Raw genomic sequence first — 23736 nt, forward strand, 5'->3', positions numbered from 1 at the left:
CCTCTGGTCCTGTGGGCTGCAGGGAAGGGTCCACTGCAGCCCCCTAAATCCGACAACGGCCGGTAGATCACACCTCCGATCGACAGTGTGCATATGAAGTGGGGATTTCCTGGGAAAGCAGTGTGAACTGAGAGAGGTCTGAATGTTCTCTCATAGCGAGCTCTTAAGCAAATTGCCATGTGTATAGCCTTGCTCTGAATGCCAATGAAGAATTGCTACACAAATGTTTCAGACATAAAATATTGCCTATATTTTAGGGATGTACATTATATATATCAACATTATATTGATTATCAGTCAATATTAAAATGTCAATAATTATCAACATCAGTTGATTTAGAATTAGGATATATTTAGGATATTTAATTGTCCCACATTTAAACAATATGGCAGTGTTAGTGGCACATATTGTATATGTGTGTATATAACTAAAATACATAAAATTATATATATATATATACTGCAGTTTTTTTGTTAAACTAAACTAAAACTGAGAAATGTTGCCTTGGAAAACAAATATCATCGAATGTTCACTAAAACATACATTAAAAACACAAATAACTTATGTTTTTCACTATAAAATATAAAGAAATATCATACTGTACATTTAAGACTGAATATAAATGAATATTTCATACTGAATGTTATATGTTGTCCAAATTCATTTGTACTATTTAAAATGATTACTGAAATGTTTACATTTTAATTGAATTAATAAATTATTAATTAAATATCAGTGCATTTCCACTACATTTATAAGCCTAAAATATATTATGTTACAAAACAAAAATCAGAAATATGCAACGAGAAACCTTGCTTTGATCATTGTTACTGCAATCATCACATCATTCTTGAAACATTAACTAGTTGTCAATATGTCAGACACAAGACGGGTCTCTAAATTGAGGTGTGAAAAAGAATGCTCACATGCTCAGTGGTTGAAGCGGAATGCAAAAGACATGAAATCCACTTTTATACTTTCATTTTCTCTTGTTTTTCTCTTTATTCTTTGTGGAATCAAAGAGGTACCAGCCATCATGTATCAGTTGTGTTAGGGTCTGTGAAGTGGGGAGATTTGAATCCCATCACACCTTCATGCTCTCCTCGTCTCCAACCCCATCCCTCCTGGAGTCAGAGACACGGGGAGCAGAGCAGGAAGGAGAGTTCTGAGGAGCGTCTGAACATCAATGCAGAGCCACAGTAAAGAGGGAGAGCGGTTGTAGGTATCTGGTAGTGTAGGTGTCTCTGTGTGTGAGGACGTGGGAGTGTGTGTAGGCTGGCTGCTGCTGAGAATCATGGGAAGACGTGGCGGAAAATAGGAGAGCACAAGGGAAGGTGGTTATCAGAGGAGCCGCAATGTCCTCCACACAGGACGAACACTCCCACTCATTTCAATGAGTCGTCTTCAGAGGGGTGTGTGCTTGTGAAAGTCTACAAAAAAAAAAAGTCGGGGCGAATTCACACATTCAGTTTAACCAGACGTTGATATTGTACTATGCGGTATGTATTTAAATGAAGCAAATGTCATTCTTTCAGTGCAAAAAATTATATAATAATTTACGATACACATTTGGTCCTCAGCAATCCCAAATTATAAAAGATCACAAATGGTTCAAATTAATCAAATGATGATGATGATGATGACTACAGCATAAATAATTGCATAATAATAATAATAATTATCACCGCAAATAATTGAATAAATAAAGGGGTAAATCTGCAAAAACGTATGCACAGAAAATAAATAAATAAATAAATAAAGTGTTGATTAAAAATCCTTTTAAGAAGTCTTTTAACATTATCCTAGTCAACCCAACATCATTTGCCAGTCATCCCGAGTTGGGGTTGTTGGCACAATTGCACAACACAACCTCAGTCATGAATTAAAATAACAAAATATAGGAACCGTTTTCTGACATTGAATGTTTTACTCAATATCCTGAAGCAGTCATTTGCATCTAGCTGGATTATTTTACTGTTTGTTTCACTAGAAATATCCAAAAAGGAATGAAAACTGTGCCAACCAACTCAGGTCTCCCCCACAAACCTGGTACTGCCCCATTTTTTCTTTTTCTTTTTTTTTTCTTTTTAATTCACAGAGTTTTAATTTCACTTTCAGTTTTCACTCACGTTGAAGACTATGCATCTTGAGGAGGAGTATATGAGCAACAGTTCTGTTCTAGACAGGTAATAAGAGCCACAGGCGGTTCGGCTCGGCTAAATGCTCAGTTCATAAAAGATGAAAAAGACATGTCTCTCAGTTACATGAGCAAAACATTTCACAAATTTTGTAAGCTCGACTGAAAGGCCACACAAGAAAGAATGGTTCCCAACATTCCCTGGCTACCTCATTAAGTCTTCCTCTGCCTCACTTTCCAGGCAATTTCACCATCGCCTCCACTCAACGCTCCACCAAAAGGGGACAAGCCCTCCCTTTGAAGGGACCAGAAAGTGTTTCAAATACAAGCTGGTTTTATTCAAGTGAATCACTTTTAAAGGGAAATAACAGGGCACATAAATCTTGTCCAACTTTAATTTTGGCCCAAAACAGCCAGTTTTGTCTCCCAATGTAATGTACTTTTTGCTCACAGCTCTGTTAGCTGGCTGGACACAGAAGGCCGGACATTACCAGTTGGCGCTAATCACAATTCCTGTTGTAGCACTGTTAATCAAGTGTTTTATCTGCATTCAAAGTCAATTGCATCCAATTAGATTCAGTTCCAGCCAGGCCCTGAACGCGAGCCATATTTACACATCACGGCTGAATTCATGACTCATGTGTGGAATTGAGATTGGGTTTCCCCTCTTTCCTTCTACCAAGAAAGGGCAAATACAATTCACTGCACAGCGCTGGCAGAAGCACCACCCTCTCTAGGCAACGCTTCACTATGCTAATGAGACTAAGCCAGGGATGCTAGTGTTGACGCTGCAGGATATGTTAGCAAACACTTAAACCTTCAAGTTAAAACACCACACTCAATCAAAAAGCCCATTTTAAATGTCAGTTGGGAAACAGAAGAGAGAAACAACAAAGTATTTCGAATTTCCTTTAACAGCGTAACATGCTCGGCCCCATCTCAAAGGAGTTTCCGTAAGGTCAGAACTTCAATGAATAATAGTTGAGCTCTTATATTGTTTGAAGGGAGATGAATATTACAGCACAGCCCTTAAGCCATAATCATACATGTGCATGTATGAAGAGTCAATGTAATATTAAGAATGCATGAAAAGAAGTAAATAACATGACCTGCAAAAAGATAGACCTAAACTGAGCTTGTCAACTTCTATATTGTTTTAGAAATATTTAATAATTTGCTTATTTCGGTCTCAAAAATGGGCAATGAAGTGACAAATTAATCAAATTACAGTACACGATGATTATATAATCAAATTAATTGCAATTAATCACAATATATAAATATCCACTAAGAAAAGCTCCTAAAATAGAATTCAACATTACAAAAAGTCTGGGGTTTTTTTCATCATTAAACGTAAAAATCAATGACCTGGAGCCAACAGCAAAGTTAAGTTAAGTCATGACGTATTGTCAAGTATGGTGACCCATACTCGAAATGGTGCTCTGCATTTAACCCATCCAAGTGCACACACACAGCAGTGAGTAGTGAACAAGTGCGCACACACGCACACACACCCGGAGCAGCCTTGCTCCAGCGCCCGGGGAGCAATTAGGGGTTTGGTGCCTTGCTCAAGGGCACCTAAGTCATGGTATCAAAGGTGGAGAGAGTGCTGTTCATTCACAATCCCCACCTTCAATTCCTGCCGGCGCGAGAATCGAACCAGCAACCTTCAGGTTACAAGCCTGACTCCCTAACCATTAGGCCACGACTACCCCCATTTTATATATATACATAAAATGTGATGTAAAGTTTTATATTTACTATTATATACATTTTTTTAACTAATTAAATCACAGTAAAATGTTTTAATACACAGCCCTATTATACTAGTAGGCAAGTCGTAGCCTAACAAGTATAATAATGAAATAAACCTAAGTGATTGTCTATTTTCTAGTCTTTCATTAAAGCCTATGTAAAACATAGGCAACTGTCAGCACACTTAAAAATAATAATAATAAAAAGCTCTCCTTATGTCTGAATCTGCCCCTTTACCATCCTTAAATTTTGCTACATCAAGTCTCATCTGTCCCTGACAATAGGTGAAAGCAGTAATGTTCTCTAGTGCAGCCTCTGCACCAAACACACCACCGCAAAACATCTACATCTACTGACAACCAGATGCTATTATAATTGGTCCATTAAAAATTTGTCAGTCGAGCAAGATTTGAACTCGCGACCCGTCGCACAAAACATTCCGCTGAGCCACAACATCTCATATTCAGGTAAGGGGCTGAGCCCCCTAAGGCTGAAATCCTAGAATCGCCTGCAGCCATAAGCCATCAGAAGCGAGCGAGGGACTGAGTTTTAGTCTCGCGGAAGGTTCAGTCGAGTACCCAGCAGGAGATCTGCACCCACAGCGGGACTCTGAGCAAAATGTGAAATTTCAGACAGAATTACAGCTGCCTCCAACACTGTGTACAGAGCAATTCAGCACAGCTCATCTGGGAGAGGAGCAATTATCCTACGGGGAAGGGCTGAATCTTTTTCCCAGCCTCCATTCACACCATGCCCTGAGGAATTCCCGTAGTCTGCCTTCACACCAACACCAGAGCCGCCGGATCTCACTGGAAAGCAACGGGAGCTTTTGTTGTGGTGGATTCAGATTTGATGCACGCACCTCTTTTTAAGACACGGTGTCAAATGATTTACTGGAGTCAGCTCAAAAGGGAAAATGAGTGCTCGCGAGTCTCTGGAGTATAACCAGCTCCTGTTTAGACTCCAGCAAACTTCACAAATATGATAAAGCCCACTCTTTAAATGGTACGGCACCGTATCTCAGCACACCCTTAAAATAGAATACATGCTGTTGGCAAAAACAGCCATATGGAGAAGGAAAGAGAATGGAGGAGAGGGACAAGAAAGAAGAAGAGGTGAATGGGAGATGACAAGAAATGTTTATCGCTCAGAGGTTACGCTTTCATAGTTATGGAGATTTTTCATTTAGGTTTCACTGAGGTATCAACTTCGTCTCAGACGAAGCATCCTTGGTACAATAAATCTTAGTAGAGTTTGAGACATTGTTAAGATCTTTTCTGAAACTCTTCTTTTTCCTAGGAGAAAAATCGGAAACACAGAAGACCTAAGTAACGTATTAATTTGCTCTTGCTGTTATAGGAGAAAAAAAATTATACATCGATTTTTTTTTCTTTTCATTCCTCCTAAAGAATGGTGCTATTGCATAGCTCAGGAGATTTCATGAAGTTCTCAGTTATGCTTCATTGAAGTGTCAACTTTGATAGATGTTTTTCCTAAAATCTCTAAGGACTACAACAGACACAAATGAGAAATGCTGACATAGAAAAAGAGTAAAGAACTATTACAATTAATGTGAATAATTTGGTTTTGAAAGAATTTGATAAAAAAATGTTTGAGGTCAAATTGAGATCTTGGCAAGCTGGAAACATTGTTAAGCATGAAACTCTAAAAGTAGCATGAGATTACTTGGGTTTTCATTGCTCAGGAGATTTTTTTTGGAGGTCTCAGTTATGTTTCACAAACTTTTTTTTTTCTTTTTTTCAGATGTTTCTCCTAAAATGTCTAAGGAGGAATTAAAATAGACACAAATGAGAACATTTTCAACATCAGTGTGGATCATTTAATCCTACTGGAAACTACTGGAAACAAAACTGGGCAAAAAATGCTCCATTTGCTCTCCATTTAACAATTAAGAAGATCTCATCTGTGATTTTCCTTTCCTGTGAGGAGAGGGGAGAAGGAAAGGTGAAGAGAAAATCTGAGAGATGAAGAGAGGACATGATAATGTAGTCATGCTGAGATGTGTTCCAGCAAAGCCAGCATAAGTCAAACTCCACCGAGCGACTCGGCAGTGACTTCAATTACAAGTTGGTGTTGAAGGTCAGATATTGTAGTTCAAGCGATACAATGTGCAAAGATGGATGGGCCTGCTGATAATATTTAACTAAGTAATCTCACAGTACAGTGAGAGCTTGTTTAAAGAGCTCATATCCTTGGAAACCCTTGGCTTAGCGAGGCCTCTTATTATAGACCATCGGTGCGGGTGTCCCTCAAACATTAACTCCCGTTACTTATGCAGTCTGCAGAGTCTCCAACAAATATCCCACCAAAATGAAAGGGTGTACTCTTACGGTGATGAAATGAGCGAGTAAAGATGGGGGTGGGGGGGTGGCCGCTGCTGTAAGAGTTGTAGAAAACCCTTTGTTGTATAAGTGCCTCATTTAAAAGTTCCCCTATTTTAAAGTGAAAAAGACCTTCCCTTCATACTAAGAAAAAGAGTACGAAATGAAGTGCAAGGCGTGACAGACACACGGCTGAGCTGCTTTACAAGTTACTCGCAGCTACGCTTGATGAAAAAACACGGCCCGTGAAATGACACAAAAGGTATGCCGCCGTCGAAACCCTCTTTCATGCAGCGAATAGAGAGAGAAAGAGAGCTGCCGTAGAGTGATCAGTGCCTCGCTGTGAATAGTCTACTGTCATCAGCCTGCCTGCGCTTAGGAAAAAGATCTGTCAGCTCTTATCAACGCACAATCACAAAGAGACGTTAAAATACAGCATCTGAACTACTTTAGCTTTTTACACCACTCTGTTTCTCTACACAATCAAGCACATTTCCCAAATTATACTTATATGGCCTTTATAGTATTGTGAAGGAATCGAACTGAATGAGTTGGGGGGTTTATTCACATGGCACACGCAAATTTCCCTGACTGCTTGATATAATGGAATATGAAGTATAACTCATTACTCATACTGTAAGAAATCATTTTTGGGCAGAGATTAAGGCTGGCATTAAAACAAGACAATCTCAATTTGAGGCTTTCGGTTATTTTATAAAAAAGATTACCAGGCAATTTGGTTACATTTTGGCTAGCTAAACTGTTAAAAGTGGAAAACAATCAGTGTTAGTACTCTTGCTGCATATTCCTTGTATATTTATGCAAATATATAAATACACAGTATATATTAAAAGAACATGTAACTATTTACATATATAATCTACGGCAGTAAACACATTTACTTAATTTACCACTAAAAATGTTATTTACATTCATTAACATTTTTGTGTCTTAAAAGAATAACTGCATGCATTACGTATGAGGTGGATATGACAAAAAGAAAAAAAAGTTGTGATAAATCGAGAAAAAAAAAATAAACTTTATAATATAATTAATGCTGTCCTGATAACATCATACATTGAGGCCTGGTTTCACAGACAGGGCTTAGACTAAGCCAGGATTAGGCCATAGTTCATTTAGGACATTTAAGTAATTTTTATAAATGTCCCTTACAAAAAAAACATTACTGGAGTGCATCATTAGACAAAACAAAGGCACTGGTATACGAGATCAGTCAGTGCACATTTCTTTCAGTTGAAACAGCTCAGATTTACATTTTAGTCTGGGACTAGGGTTAAGCCTTGTCTGTGAAACCGGGGGGTGATTAAACACTACATTTTTAGTGGATGTTTTTATCCAAAGTGAATAACATATCAAGGTATACTGTACATTATTATCATTTCATGATCATTTTCACTTTCACTTTCATTTTTAATGCATGATCTATTGCTCGCCAGTAATCAGTACAAATGTGATATGATCTCAATGAACAATATGTACCAAATTTAACGTAAAAAAAACCCTCAAAATCTGGGCTTGTGAAACTAACAGTCTTTGTCTAGCGAGAGCGACAGGATTGAAGTGTTTCGAACAGAATAGTGCAGAATTGCATATTGGTGACTCCTGGCCCACTTCGAGAAAAGTTTCCCGTTTACTTCTTACCAACTAATTTGTTTTTATTAGTTTGACTTTAGACTGATGACACATCTCTTTAAACTCTTTAAAGTATAGCAACAGCACAAGTAACTGTGCCTAACAACTTGTCATACTGCACAGCATGCAACATACGAGACATATTGTGAACCCACTTGAATGCAATGAAGTCCAACCACCCTTCCTGAAGACATAAAACACATCAATCTCTCCACTGCTCAGCTGACTAATTTTTTCGTCCCACCACAAACTTCTAGTGCAGAACAGACTTTCGTCCCTGAAGCAACAACAAAAACTTTTCAGAAGATCACAACATCAAAAGCCCACACATTCTCTGACTAAGAAACGCCCAGGTATATTCTATCAAAGGGAATTGTTGCCAAAATCCTCTTCCAGTTAAGAGACGGAGAGGACTGTTTCACATCAAAGGCTGCTGTGGAGTTATGTTTCTGCACTCTTTAATTCTGCAGGGCAAGACGCAAGTTTATTTGTACTTACAGTTTCAGAAAAAAAAAAAAGGTTGATGCATGCAATTGACATTGGATATCATTAAGAATTTTGCTCGTCCAGTGGTATCACCCTACAGAGGAAATTAGATGAGATTATAAAGGGTTTTATTAATAGCTGTAAGAGTAGAGTTACCTAGTTACAACGGTAAACAGCTGCCAATAGTTCTCACATGGTAGTCGCATAGATGATGTAATTGCATGGCAGTTCAGACCCAAAAATAAAACACGGGAAAGAACCAAACTCGAGTTTGGACCATGCAATCAGGCCTGGAGTGAAAACAGCCTTTAATAAAGGAAAGACAGCAGAATCTCACCACTCTCTCGTATTATGGGAATAGTTCACACAGAAATGAAAATCTGCTCATCCTCAGGCCATCCAAGATGTAGATGAGAGTTTTTCTGCATCAAAGCAGATTTGGAGAAATTTAGCATCACTTGCTCACTAGTAGATCCTCTGCAGTGAATGGGTACCGTCAGAATGACAGTCCAGCTGATAAAAACATCACAATTACCCACAAGTAATCCACACGACTCCAGTCCATCAATTAATGTCTTGTGAAGTGAAAAGCTGTGTATTTGTAAGAAACAAAAATCCATTATAAAAGCATTTACAACCGTCACTTCTGGACAAAATATGAGTCCATAATCCATAATAACACTTCCTCCAGTGATAAACCAATATTACGGATAGAGAATTTGTATTTTGACTGGAAACAACGGTTTGAAGTTAGCAATCTATTAAGATGGATTTGTTTAATACAAACATGCAACGTTTGCTTCACAAGATGTTAACCGATGGACTGAAGTTGTGTGGATTACAGTGAAGTTTTTATAAATTGTTTGGACTCTCATTCTGACGGCACCCATTCACTTCAGAAGATCCATTGGTGAGCAAGTGATGTAATGCTAAATTTCTCCAAATCCGCTCCAATGAAGAAACAAACTCATCTGCATCTTGGATGGCCTGAGGGTAAGTCAATTTTCATTCAGTTTTCATTTTTGAGTGAACTATTCCTTTAAGAGTCACTGAGTGTCAGAGAAAGGTGCTCGCTACAAAACAACTATAATAGCTGCTAAATCAGTTGAGTGAATATTTGCAACAGAATTCGTGAGTGCATTTTGCCACATACTCCAGCCTGTGATCTGTGCAGGTTTTGCCATGTTTCCTTGCAGTACAGAGCCATTCAGTGAAATAAGAGACAGTCACTCTTCTTTTATGGTGGCTATTTTATAATAAAGTCATATGGTTGGACATTATGATCCTTTCAAATTGGCCCATCTGGAGTGTCTCAGTGCCAGCCAGAGGTCATACTATTACATTTAGCCACTGGTTTTACTACATCTGATATTGCACTTCATCTGTCTGTGAGGGGTGAAAGATGTGATTCCTTCCTGAGAAATCTTTTCATTATCATGACATTTTTCCCCTCGGTTTAAATAAATGCATGAATATAACGGCGGGGCTTCGGTTTTTAATAGGAATTCCACTTTCTACTCCTTTTATACCTGAAAAAGACCTTTCAGTCTGGGGCAGTATGCACCTCAGACTTGTATATGGTTTGCATTATATGTTGAAATTACATTATTCACATTGCTCATTTGAAATGAATGTGTCATCAGTGGCAACAAACATATTCCACAAAACATATCACATACAAGCATCAAAACAACAGCAAAAACACATTGCAGTGATATATTGTCATTTACACACTGATTTTCTTACTGCTTAAAAGTTTGGGATCAGTGCGAGTTTTTAGAAATAAATAAATACCTCAGTGAATACATTTATTTAGTCATTTAAATCATCAAAAGTGACTTATACATTGTTTAAAAATATTATATTTTAAATATCTGAACTCTCTCTTCATCAAAGAATACTGAAAAAATGCTTAATGACTTCCACAAAAATATTTTCAATATTGTATTTTTTTTTTTTTTTTGAGAAGCAAATCAGCATACTTTAATTATGTCTGAAGGGTCATGTCACACTGAACACTGTAGTAATGGCTGCTGAAAATTCTGTTCAGAATTCTGAAAAATAAAACACTTAAAATGTATTAAAAAGTAATTTAAAATTTTTAATAACATTTCACAATATTACTGTATTTTTGATGAAGTCTTGGTGAGCATAAACTTCTATCAAAAACATTAAAAAAATTCTTACTGACCCCAAATGTTTGAAGGCTAGTGTAAATGTTGTTTAAAACGTATTTTGAATAAATACACACACACACACACACACACACAAACTGGTTTAGGTGAAGAATCATCACCTGAAAAGCTTTTAAAATCATAACAAAACACATCAGTGATCATTTGAAATGATTTTGGATGTTGCACCACTTATCAACAATTCATTCTTTTGACCTCATATAACTAAACACTACAACCCTTGTCCAGAAAACTTCTTTTAAAAAAAGAGTTACAGAATGTCCCGATGACTTTTATAACGGCCTCTGAGATGAAAAAGTGGAATTCCCTTTTCATGAGCCATATTATGCACAAGCCTTGATCTTGAATTTGGTGTACCACACCTTTGCCTCACGCAAACACTGAGGCAGAGCGCCTACAAACCCATAAGTAGTTACATATTTAAAGCGACCTCTGTTTCAAGGTTACAGCTTGAAAGGTAGAAAAAAAGGGAAAAGAAAAAGCAATTTCACATTTAATATTTGGTCTGTTGTGCTTATGAGTTTGAAAATGTGTGTGTGTGATGTCTATAGAAACATGCAACATCCCCTTTCGGAGACAGGAGCCCTCAGGGTCCTCAGACTGAGCGCACACATTGAGTTAAAAGACTTGAAGGTGGGGGGATTTCAAAGCCTCCCCTGCAGACATGCTCCAGCTTTGTGCATTTTAATGGTGAGATATTCAAATCTCCTAGTCTGCCATCCCTCACCCTCATTTCTCCAGCAGTCCATGCAGGGCGCTTCTGTCTGCAGCTAATGGGATGCCATGTACGCAAGGAGAGGGCTTATTTGGGGAGGTCTCTGCCTCCTTGAGGTTAAAGGACCTTGAAATTTGCTTTCTTTTCATTCTTTTTTTCTTAACTGAATGAACTTGGATAATTAAATGGAATAAAATACATTAAAATAACGTAATAATGGTAAGAGGAAAATTGGAGAGGTTCACTAGTCATTCCCCACAGCTGTGCAAGCTATTAACAGCAGTATCAAGGCGTTCTTGCGTGAAACCTTGAAGCTGCTTGCAATAAGAGTTAACAACACTCCCACTGTAAGTCCCCTGCAATGTCTTTGGTAAACAAGGAAATTAAAAATATGCACATAAAACCCCAGCATTATTAGATGATATTTCCTCACTGCCACTTGGTGTATGAGCAGAACCACAGCAGACTCTGTGATTTGTTCGCCTAATATTGGAATTCACAGAAGTGTTAACTAAGTAAAAGTGCACTTGGGTGTTAATTTGTTTGGGGTGACCAGACGTCTCTAGTGATTTGAGGCCTTGAAGGCTTTATGGTTGTTTGTTAAAAACCAAAATACAAAATACCGTGCAACCAAAATGAAAGTTTTGCTGCTTTTATTCTGCGTCTATTCGCTTCAAAGGGATATTGCACCCCCCACCCCCAGTTAAATAAATAAATACATTTCTGTTGCCGTTTACTTACTGTCATGTTGTTCTAAACCTGTGTATTTTTTTTTTCTTCAGCAAAACACAAAAAAGTTTGTACACCCAATGAAAGTCAGTGAGGACCAAAACAACATTGACTTCCACTGTCTAGACAAAATAACACTGAGACATTTTTCAAAATATGTTCTTTTGTGTTCCACAGAAGAAAGAAAGGCATACAGCTTTGAGGCAACATGAGTAAAAGAAAAGCGGATAAATCAATATACTGGAGAAATGTTGTCAATTTCCAGGCTTTTTTTTTTTTTTTTTTAAGAACAATCTGAATACTGGATTGAATTGAATATACTTTACTATGCATTTAGGGGGAAATTTGTCTTAGAATCGAAGTTCAACCAGAAATACATCAACACTGCACTCATCATGCCAATTCACTGGGACAAAGCCAAAGTTGTGGGCCTCCTTCACAACTGCTAAATGACAAATGAAGGGCTCCGGACCCTCCCTCTGGTATAATTAAGGGCCATTTGAAATGGGCTGGGGTATACATTGACCTTCTACTAAAGGGAGGAAAAAAAAAACAGGAGGTATAATCTAATAGTTGCAAATTGTTGATGCATATATTAAACATAATAGCATTGGCCCTTCGCCCTGCACTGTTTCCCATGTGGAAATGCCCTGACTGGGCTACAGATCAGTGGATGGACAGAGTTCACATGGCATCTGTTTGATCAAAGTTTCCTCACCAAAGATCTGGCATCATAATCGCGTCTGGTCGGGCCACTGCAGACCTCGGCTTCGAAATCAAACCGAGCCATTGGATCTCAGAGTCACGGAGGATAAGAGCAACACGTTCCACGCTGAAGGACATCGATGTGAATTCTTTTGCATTACCATGATAATAAAGAGAAAGGCTTCCGCTTGCTACCATTAAGGCAAGCGACAAATACATCATCCAGCTCCCTGCGTTCTACAGAGCGGGCGTGATGGCCTGGCCCTAAATTGACCCTCACTTCTCCCATATCAGAACATGCATAAATACCTGGGGCAGCAGAAACGAGAAACGCTATTAATCAACGGACACGGGGGCTCAGATCTGGAACGGCTTTAAATCCAATAGGAGATTCCTCTCAGATGTTTAAAGCCCAACGGTTTAATATCCCCGCCATCCCCAAGTGGGTAATTGTTTCGCCGCCGCAGACAGAGAAACTGTCGATCAAGTCTCGCTTGACCTTGTTTCTGTGTCTGTACTGACCTCCGGAAATGTAAAGCAAAGATCATATCACATAAAAAGCAATACTCCCACAAACGGGCCCCAAGCTGCAAATTGATTCTGCTGCCATGGAATTCACTCCCATCTCAGGGAAGCAGTGGAAGGGGGGCATTAGGAAGGGGTCTCTTCCGCCGCATTCATCCTTTTGTTGCAGATATCTGTCCTGTGCGTCAGCTCGCAGATTTTTATCGTTATGAAAAGGCACTCTGCATATGCTGGCAGAGCTCGTGACAGATAGCAGAGGGACAAATAAGCCGGCGATTCCAGCTTGCTGGAGTTTAACACATTCCCTCTGTCGCGGCGGTGATAGCGGGTTCAATTGTCTGCGGTAATGGGCCAAAGGGAGCGAGAGTTGCCGTTGCGACATTGCCCGGAGACAGGCCACGCGGATCATCTCGGGAGACCGCCGCCCCCTTTGTTCCGACGGGAAGCCGGTAGACGAGATGGTTATCCCCCGCGCACTGTCCGAAAGCCACCGTTGTCTATTAAATCCCCTAAATTGAATTTAAAAGAGTCTCAGATTACGTTAGAAAGTCTGCAGATGTCCTTGCAATGGACCGGGGGACCAGTGACCCATCGCCTAATTAAAATTCAAGCTGAAAAAGAGTGTACTTTGATCAAATCAAACTTTAATTAGCTCAGATAACCCCAAGCTACCTCCAAAACATTACCAACTGGAGGAATCGAGGACATTCTTCTGGAAAATTCATCATCCATGGGAGATACGCTGGAGTATGCACAAAGGAGAATATTTCGGCACAATTAGCATCATTTTTTTGGAACGAGCATCAATAAGGGCCATTCTACACACAAATCAGCATAAGGTGACTAACCTTTGGTACATTATCATTGTCCTCCCCTTTTGCACAGACCGATGTCAAAGGTCTTGCTAGCCAGAGGTACCTGCAAAATCAAATTCCCCCAACCTTTTGGATCACTCGAGTCGGTGCTAAATAATTGATGTGGCCATTGAGACTGGTGGCGGTGGCAGTGATTTGATTTCGGAGCCAGTCTGAATGGGTTCAAGATCCTTACAGACACCCCGCGGAGGGCCAGTGAGAAATGTCAATCGCACCTCATCTACGGACGGAGGCTTCTCTGCTACACAGAGAGAGCGGCAATCTCCAGGCAATCTGCAGCAAGTTCACCATCCACATTTAATGAGACACACACACACACACACAGCCAGAGTGGTAGAACAAAGAGGCGCTCGGTTGTAGCTCTGACAAGTGTCAACTTCACTGCAACTGTGGCATGTAAGAGGATTTCCTTGATAATATGAAAGAAAAGAGAGTAAATGACAAAACTCGGATATTATCGTCTAATTGACTGCCATGTTTGCGTTACATATTTGCATGTTTGTGAAGCCCAAGTCTGTGCAAATTGTTATGGTGGTTACTGATTTGTTTTTGCAGCCATAACAACATAGAAATCCCAACTAGCCAAAACAAGAACAGCGGCTTTTGTCAGTTCATTACTAAAAGTGCGTGCCCTGTCTGCTGAAACACTTTAAAAAGTTTCATACGAGAAATACATTTGCAAAGAGCAAAAATCATCCAGGTTAAATGTTTTTCATCTGCTGTAGTGCAAAAGGTCCAATCTATTTTTTCTCTCATCACATATGTTGAGAGTGTCACACAAATTTATAAATCTAATGAAATGGAACAGACATGTTGTCTTGCAGATTTATTTCATGTTACTTTATGAAACTTCCATATGTTCTGCTGTGCATCTGACAAACTAGAATTGTCACGCTCGCACGGTTCATTTTTCGGCCGACGTGATGAGTAATGTCACCCTTGTAATTCTTTTCAGGTATTCAGTCAAATTCTGCACCAGCAGACGAGCCGTTCGCAAACACCTGGGATTTGAGCGTTCTGACTGGTGGAGGCTAACTTAATCATCTATAATTGGTGGAGTGGTTCTCATTTATAGTGACTGACAGCATCGATCTGTCTCAAAGGTAAGCCATCAGGCCTAATAAATAAAGGAAAAGAAACAAGTAGTCACATTGCAAATGAGCAGAAAAATGGCAACATGACACAATGTAAAAACGAGACCCGCATCATATCTTATTGAGGAGCGAGTCTAATCCCCAGAAAGAGAGAGGCTAGATATCGATGTGCATGATATTAAATTTAAAAATCTTGGGACCTTAAATAATTTAAGCGTGAAAGATCACAGAGTATTTGATCTAGTCTCTGTATCAAAACTACATTACACAGGGCAAAAACTGTGACAGAGCCTCAAAAAGAGAACTTTACACTGTCTCGCAGCAGAAATGTCACAACATGAGGGTTTGCGAGACGCTGGAGGGGTGTTACTGGTGCATGGATTTGCTCTCTAAAGATTTCAGCGAGGCATGTGCTCGCACATATGGCAGAATACACACGGATAGGATATTATGTGTAGCCGTGAGAGAAAATCAAGCATTTGTTATGATTGCATTGTGTGAAAGCTATTGCAAGAAAATGTGCATCTATTGTCAAAGCTGTGGCTTGGCGGTTTGCATGCATTATGGTTGCGCTGCATACGAAAAATACATTTTATCAGTAGCCCAATGCTATTTATTTGTTGCCTGAGGTATTCATACGGAGGTAACAGAACCCACATCAAAGCTAAACTAAAAAAAAAATAAATAAATAAAAAATAACAATGCATACATGCTGGGCTATATTATTCATGTGGGAGACTTGAGTTCGAATTCGCCTTGCAACATTTCCGGTTCTCTTTCTAGCATGCAGTAAATAAAGAGTTGGCCAATGGCAAGTATATAGTTTTTTATATATAAAAAAAAGATAAAAGGCGTCAAAATTCTGAAACACATCCAACTATACATCTGGTTCATTTGACAATAATAAAAAATTCAACCTCAGAGCCAAATGCTGATGTTTGATTTGAAACAGCCCATGGTACTCAGCTAGGCTTCAGTGTGCTTTTTCCACACGAAAAGCTTGGATGCATTTTGTCTGATTCCACAGTGCTCAGAAAAGCTCTAGGCAAAATACATGACCAGAGTAGGTTACTAGTTTGTTTCACGATTAAACCTCTGCGATGCTATCACCGAGCCTTGGGGATCTTTTAGCGAAGGATCGCCTCCGGAAACAATGTTTTGTCTGTACAGATTAACCAGCGGAACCCCTCTCGTCCAAATTCACCTTGAAAGCCCTGCGACTCTTGAGGAGAGTTCGAGGAGAATTCCACCTTTCCAGTGCTCTTGCTCGCTCTGTGTCATCGGGCCTGAGCTTTGGGCCAGAGTGTGTTCCTTCCCCTTCAATACACCACATCTCAACGGCCATCCAAGTCATGCGCGAGAGCCCGGCTCTGAGCAATGACTAACAAATTTGTTGAGGAGTAAGTAATGTTAGGTTTGCTGACATTGGCAAGCCTTGCCACACGCTCAGACTGCCGAGAAAAGCAAAAGATAAATTATAAGCCTCACACATATATCTTTGTTTTTCTCCTTTTTATTCTATGCATCGAATCAATAGCACTTTTTGAAGGTTTTTTATGATACAAGACACTTTCTTTTTTTTTAAGGAATAACAGCAGTCTGCTTGAGGTTAGATAGTCTTATCCTTACTCAGCACTTCCAGTCAAACTTTCTTTTGTTGGGTTCTGTGATGTTAGGCGTTGTATCTTCTCCAGCAGTTCAATTTCTGTAGCACATAGGTAACACTTTACAAAGAGGTTGCCTGTGTTTGAACTAGTTAATGCAATAGCGTTTATTATACTGGATTAGTGTTCATTTCTACATATACTAATGAATGTTTAATATTCCAGTAGTATCAATTAATCTGTTAATATATTATGAATGAACCTGAGGAACAGTGGTAAATAAACCTAGATTAATAAATGCTATTAAGAAAATGAACTAACTAATGTTAACCATTGAAACCACTTTGTAAAGCTTCCTTCGCAGCCATTACGTTAATGTTGACAGAGATAAACAAGTCCATGATTTTATAATGTTGCAAAGACAACTATATAAAAAGCCCTGCGTAAAGGATCTCCCCTCATTTCTTCATGCATATTTACACCAATCAGGCACGGTGTTTCCTTTGCTTTCAGCCTGTGTCACTGAATTAAGACCGTCTGCCATTAATTCACCACCCTGTCTGTTTATCACCTGCAGGCCTTGTCTAAAAAGTGCTGTCCTAAATTGCCAGTTAGCAGATAAAGGTATTTTGTCATGGGGCAGGATTTGTCATTTCAAGGTATACTAAATTATAAAAATATTAAGCTATGTGAAAATTTCGAAAAGGAAAAAATGAGCATGTGCATAAATGTGAACGCCTCAAGCTTTGCTCTGTAATAGAATCTTGGACTTTTCCTACATAAATTGAAGGATATAATTCAAATGAGCTGAAGCATTTTAAGGTCAAAGCAATATTAAATTCATGCAGCACTGACATAAATTGTCTGAGAAGAAAAAAGAAACTATAAAGCACTTTCTACCTGCATGCACTCAAATGCAAAGCAATATTACAGTATGTTTACACTCGCACACACACCAAAGGGAATGTATGTGTCAACTTGCATAAAAAGATTCATGGCTTTAGATTAAACTAATTTGAGATTTAGCCTCTTTAAGCACCTTTTCATCCATGTTTAACGTCTCCACATACACACAGCACAACTTTTATAGCCCCATTCCAAAGATGTGTCAATCTCTCAGAGCTCAACTCTCAAAACTGAATTCTGCTCTCTCCTTCTCCATTTTTCCCTTTCTTTCCTCTCATGCATCACACATTTCGACTGTCCCCCTCCAAAACAGATAAGCGCAGAACGCGGAAAAAGCAAACCACGACCACGGAAATTCTCTACGCGTTGCCGATCAGTAAAATTAGCATGACAATACTCACTGTGGGGAGAAGGGGGCAGTCGGAGCGTGGCAAGTCACTCTGTCCGATGAACCTGCACGGGTGGAAGAGCGGGAGAGAGAGAGAGAGAAAGAGAGAAGAGTCAGCTGTGAAAGCACAGTTAAGAGAAAGGGAGGGGTGACGAAGAGCCGGCACATACAGAAAAACACAAGAAAAGAAACTGAAACACAGAGGAGAACGAGGATGAAGCTGAACGGTAGGAGAGAAATGGGGAGGCAGCAGAGGGAGGGAACATGTGATGAGAATAAAGGACACGTGGGAAGATGCTGTACTTTTAAAAGTTCGACACACGAATGGGAGAGTTTTCTTACTGTTATTCAGTCATGTGACACCACTGGGTGAACTAGATACCTTATTTAACCTTGCAGTTAGCCCACCATTGTTTACTGTAGCAACAACACCAGGCAAATAATGAGCTTCATCGTGCTTTTGCATGGCAATACAACGTGTTTTTGCAGTTTTAATGATTTTTTGGGAATGCATTAATAAAATCATTTACTTAGAAATTTAAATTGTGGCATTATTTACTCGTTCTCATGCTGTTTCAAAACCCATAGGCTGTTGTACTTTTTGCGGAACTCAAGAAAATAATGAATCTCCACATACATCGTTCGTGGTGACCACAGGCTGTTAAATGCCCAAAAAAAGAACCATAAAAGGCATCCATATGACTATATTAGTCAGCTTCAGATAGCTTTGTGTGCTGAAAAGACCAACATTTAAGCCATTAATAACTGACTTTTCACTTCCGTTGCAGTTTTCAAATCAAATATGGCATCTGTGGTGAAGGTTGAACGTCATATGGACCACTTTATGGTGATTTTATAGAGTCTGAAATCAATGTGAATATTGTCTAAATATATTTTTGTATGTTTCACTGAAAAAAAATAACAGCTTATAAGTTTGTAACAACATGAGGTTGAGTAAATAATAACTGAATTTTCATGTTTGGGTAAAATATTCCCTTATGCCTTTTTTCCAGGCTAGTGTTTGTCTTGAATATTTGAGTAGCCTATGTGTTTCGACAGCTCTATTAGATCACTTTATCTCTGAACTGCCTTTGATGAAGAACTGATGATCAACATCGCAACACTGTACTGTAAACCAACTCTATATTTTGCTCTCTCAGTTGTTGTCCAATCTCTCATTCTCTCTTTCTTTCCATGCTTCTCTCTCAGGGGCATTTTATTTCGTGGAGGCAGTGCCACCACAAAGAGATTCTGACTAGCAATAATCAACTATACAAAAAACATCTGTATGAATATTACAAAATATGAGACTGAATAATGTATTAGCCAGCTAAAGTGACACTAAGGTACGGTCACCAATTTTCAGCAATTTTAACAGGAATTCCCACACAGATTTTTCATCAGATTCAAGTTGGTCGAGTGACTTCTGTGTGAGATGTGCTTCATACATCACTACACTGTTGACAATGGACCTATTTGATTGTGAAATTTCAACAATGTTTTGCATCAAGGAGACCAGTGCATAAAGTTTCATAGGGAGGCAGTGTCTCTCTCCCTTGAAGAACAGTGAAATGCTTCAGAAACAATCACATTAGAGAAGTTACTGGCTGACAATACGAACCCACCTTTTACATTTGCAAGCAGTTTACAATCAGCACCAATGGAATAAACTTGTTAAATGACTAATCACAAAGTTAAAAACACACCCACTCACATCACCACTTCCAGTCACAACCAGATCAAAATGAACTTACAATAATGACCTGTGAGTAAGCTGATTTTAAGATTGTTAATTTAATACACATCAGAACAATATTTACAGATGATTAGATGACTAACGGTTTGAAAGGAAGGCGCAGGTGCAAGTTATATGAGGAACAAATAAATGCTATGCTACTGTACAAGAAATATGATTTTGGCTGTACAATATAGTTATTTTTGAAGCAAAAAAGCATAATGATAAAAGCATAATAGAAAAATACAAAAACATTATTATATTTGTTGCGTACTGCCATAAAATCTATGTAAAGATCAAATGGAACTGGAACATTAATTTACATTCACTCTAAAAAAAAAAAAAAAATGGTGCTATATAGCACTAAAAGTGGTTCTTTGGCTCGTAATCACAGGGGAACCACTTCAGGTCTGATATTGGTGAAAAATCTTGGTGCTTCAGTGGTTCTTCAGCATGACTGAGGGGCTATATAGCACTGCTACCATATACAGAATCTGTTAAGCTCCTGTATGGTTCTTCAGCGGTTCTTTAGGGTGATTAAGGTGCTATATTGCACCACTGCCGTACAAAGAACCTGTTAAGCACCTTTAAAGGTTCTTTACGAGCCAAAGAACCACTGTTGGTGCTGTTTAGCACCATTTTTGTTGCAGAAGTACAATGCAAAATGGCACCTCTTATGGTTCTACATAGCACCATTTGACAAAGGTGCTGTATAGCACCTTTAAAGATATGGTGCTATATAGCACCAAAAGTGGTTCCCCTATGATTACAAGCCAAGAACCACTTTTAGTGCTATATAGCACCATTTTTTTATTTTTTTTTAGAGTGTTGGACTAAAAAACCCAAACGCAGAAAGGGACTTGCAGGAGTCTACAATGCAACACTGTTCTATCTGCTTCTCAGATGTGTGTGTCTCTCTCTCTCCTTCTCTCCTCAAGTGACAAAAGCAAGACCCCATTCCTAATCTGACCCCAAAACAGCAACGAAATCCCCCCGGCCTTATCATCCTCTGCCTGGGCTCTGTTCTCGCTCTTCTTTCATATCCCCTGCCTCTCTTTCTTTCTTTCATTCTCTCTCTCTCTCCGTCACTCTCCATTGCATCCTCTCTCCCCAGTATAACCTCTTCCTCTGTCTCCTTCTCTCTGTAAACGGCTTTCAGCCGAGCAGAGATTACCTAGACCATGCTCTTCAGAGCAGCTTCAAAAAGGGTGCTCTGGGCTGCCAGCCTGGATAACACCCCCCTCCTCCTTCCGCCCGGGTGGAGTGGGGGGGGGAGTCACAGAGAGAGTGGCTTGGAAAATGTTTGCAGAGGGAAAAAAAAAATACAGCGGATGCTGAGGATGTCACACACTGGCTACGTTGACACAATGTATGGGATTTACTAACAGGTGTGACTTCTGAATTGTCCTGTTCACACAACAGCTATAAATGCAGCTTGAATACAGTATATGAATGAGAACGAAGTCGATTAACACTTAATTAACTAAATGTTTTTAAAATAAAACACTATAAAATAATAAAATAGTACGACAAAATTGAAGAAAAATAAAATAAACTTTTACAGCAGAATGCTGTCACTTGAATTAATGGGAAATTTTACTACATTTACTATCAGCATCCATATTTTCTCAGCATTGCATCCTCACACCACTTCAGAGGGAATCCTAAGTGCTGCTATTTAAAGCATGCTGAACTTTGCCAGCTTGCCAGTCTCACTTAGTTTTGATATGCACATGCTGAGGTGATGATTTGCTATTAGAAACAATCCCAAAACACTTTTATTCTCCTTTGACCCGCATTACAGTTTGACACCTCAGTGCATTAACATGATGCAAGCTTGATTTATTTGCTGTGAGAAACATCATATGAGATTCATAGAGAAAGTGCAAACTGTGAAATCGCTGTACCTATGCAATTGTGTGGAAAAACTGCTATGTGGTGTTTTCCTGCCATGATGAATGTTTGCAGTTCAACGTAATTGGTAATTGATTAAAAATATAATCAAATGAATTAAATGCCATGCCAATTACTATTAATAATAAAATATTACTATTAAAGGCATAGTTAATCCAAAATTGAAAGTTTTCTCTTCTGTTAAATGCATGTGAAAAAGAATGTTGGTGGCTGCAGTTGCTGGTAGCCATTGACTTCCACAGTATTTATTTTTATTTTTTTCTTACTATGGAAGTCAATGGCTACCAGCAACTGTTTGGTTAGAAACATTCTTTAAAATATCTCCTTTTTTGTTGTTAGGATAGGACAGTAATTGGCTAAGATACAACTATTTGAAAATCTGTAATCTGAGGTTGCAAAAAAATCTAAATATTGAGAAAATTGCCTTTAAAGTGGTCCAAATGAAGCTCTTAGTAATGCATATTACTAATCAAAAATTAAGTTTTACTATATATACGGTAGGAAATTTACAAAATATCTTGATGCAAACGTGATCTTTACTTATGACTGGTTTTGTGGTCCAGGGTCATATATACAGTGGGTACGGAAAGTATTCAGACCCCCTTAAATTGTTCACTCTTTGTTATATTGCAGCCATTTGCTAAAATCATTAGTTAAGTTCATTTTTTTCCTCATTAATGTACACACAGCACCCCATATTGACAGAAAAACACAGAATTGTTGACATTTTTGCAGATTTATTAAAAAAGAAAAACTTAAATATCACATGGTCCTAAGTATTCAGACCCTTTGCTCAGTATTTAGTAGAAGCACCCTTTTGATCTAATACAGCCATGAGTCTTTTTGGGAAAGATGCAACAAGTTTTTCACACCTGGATTTGGGGATCCTCTGCCATTCCTCCTTGCAGATCCTCTCCAGTTCTGTCAGGTTGGATGGTAAACGTTGGTGGACAGCCATTTTTAGGTCTCTCCAGAGATGCTGAATTGGGTTTAAGTCGGGGCTCTGGCTGGGCCATTCAAGTACAGTCACGGAGTTGTTGTGAAGCCACTCCTTCGTTATTTTAGCTGTGTGCTTAGGGTCATTGTCTTGTTGGAAGGTAAACCTTCAACCCAGTCTGAGGTCCTGAGCACTCTGGAGAAGGTTTTCGTCCAGGATATCCCTATACTTGGCCGCATTCATCTTTCCCTCGATTGCAACCAGTCATCCTGTCCCTGCAGCTGAAAAACACCCCCACAGCATGATGCTGCCACCACCATGCTTCACTGTTGGGACTGTACTGGACAGGTGATGAGCAGTGCCTGGTTTTCTCCACACATACCGCTTAGAATTAAGGCCAAAAAGTTCTAACTTGGTCTCATCAGACCAGAGAATCTTAATCAGGTGTTTTTCTTAGCAAACTCCATGCGGGCTTTCATGTGTCTTGCACTGAGGAGAGGCTTCCGTCGGGCCACTCTGTCATAAAGCCCCGACTGGTGGAGGGCTGCAGTGATGGTTGACTTTCTACAACTTTCTCCCATCTCCCGACTGCATCTCTGGAGCTCAGCCACAGTGATCTTTGGGTTCTTCTTTACCTCTCTCACCAAGGCTCTTCTCCCCCGATAGCTCAGTTTGGCCGGACGGCCAGCTCTAGGAAGGGTTCTGGTCGTCCCAAACGTCTTCCATTTCAGGATTATGGAGGCCACTGTGCTCTTAGGAACCTTAAGTGCAGCAGAATTTTTTTTGTAACCTTGGCCAGATCTGTGCCTTGCCACAATTCTGTCTCTGAGCTCTTCAGGCAGTTCCTTTGACTTCATGATTCTCATTTGCTCTGACATGCACTGTGAGCTGTAAGGTCTTATATAGACAGGTGTGTGGCTATCAGTATACAGGATAATCAAACACAGCTGGACTCAAATGAAGGTGTAGAACCATCTCAAGGATGATCAGAAGAAATGGACAGCACCTGAGTTAAATATATGAGTGTCACAGCAAAGGGT

At 39.2% G+C, this 23736-nt stretch overlaps 1 protein-coding gene across 10 annotated transcripts in view; it reads right to left on the bottom strand.

Annotated features, from left to right (window-relative positions):
* The window catches only part of rbfox3a (RNA binding fox-1 homolog 3a), a 450519-nt gene that overhangs the window by 266769 nt on the left and 160014 nt on the right, over positions 1–23736 (bottom strand). For 6 of the 10 annotated variants that reach the window (XM_058792712.1, XM_058792710.1, XM_058792711.1 and 3 more), the window contains one exon: positions 18124–18175. The exons of the other annotated variants lie outside the window; for them this stretch is intronic. The gene's annotated coding sequence lies outside the window, so the exon portion shown is untranslated. The remainder of the gene's footprint in view (positions 1–18123; positions 18176–23736) is intronic. 10 annotated transcript variants of the gene reach the window in all.

Source organism: Onychostoma macrolepis, chromosome 12 (genome assembly GCF_012432095.1).
Source record: "Onychostoma macrolepis isolate SWU-2019 chromosome 12, ASM1243209v1, whole genome shotgun sequence".
In the NCBI taxonomy this organism is placed as follows: Eukaryota; Metazoa; Chordata; class Actinopteri; order Cypriniformes; family Cyprinidae; genus Onychostoma; species Onychostoma macrolepis.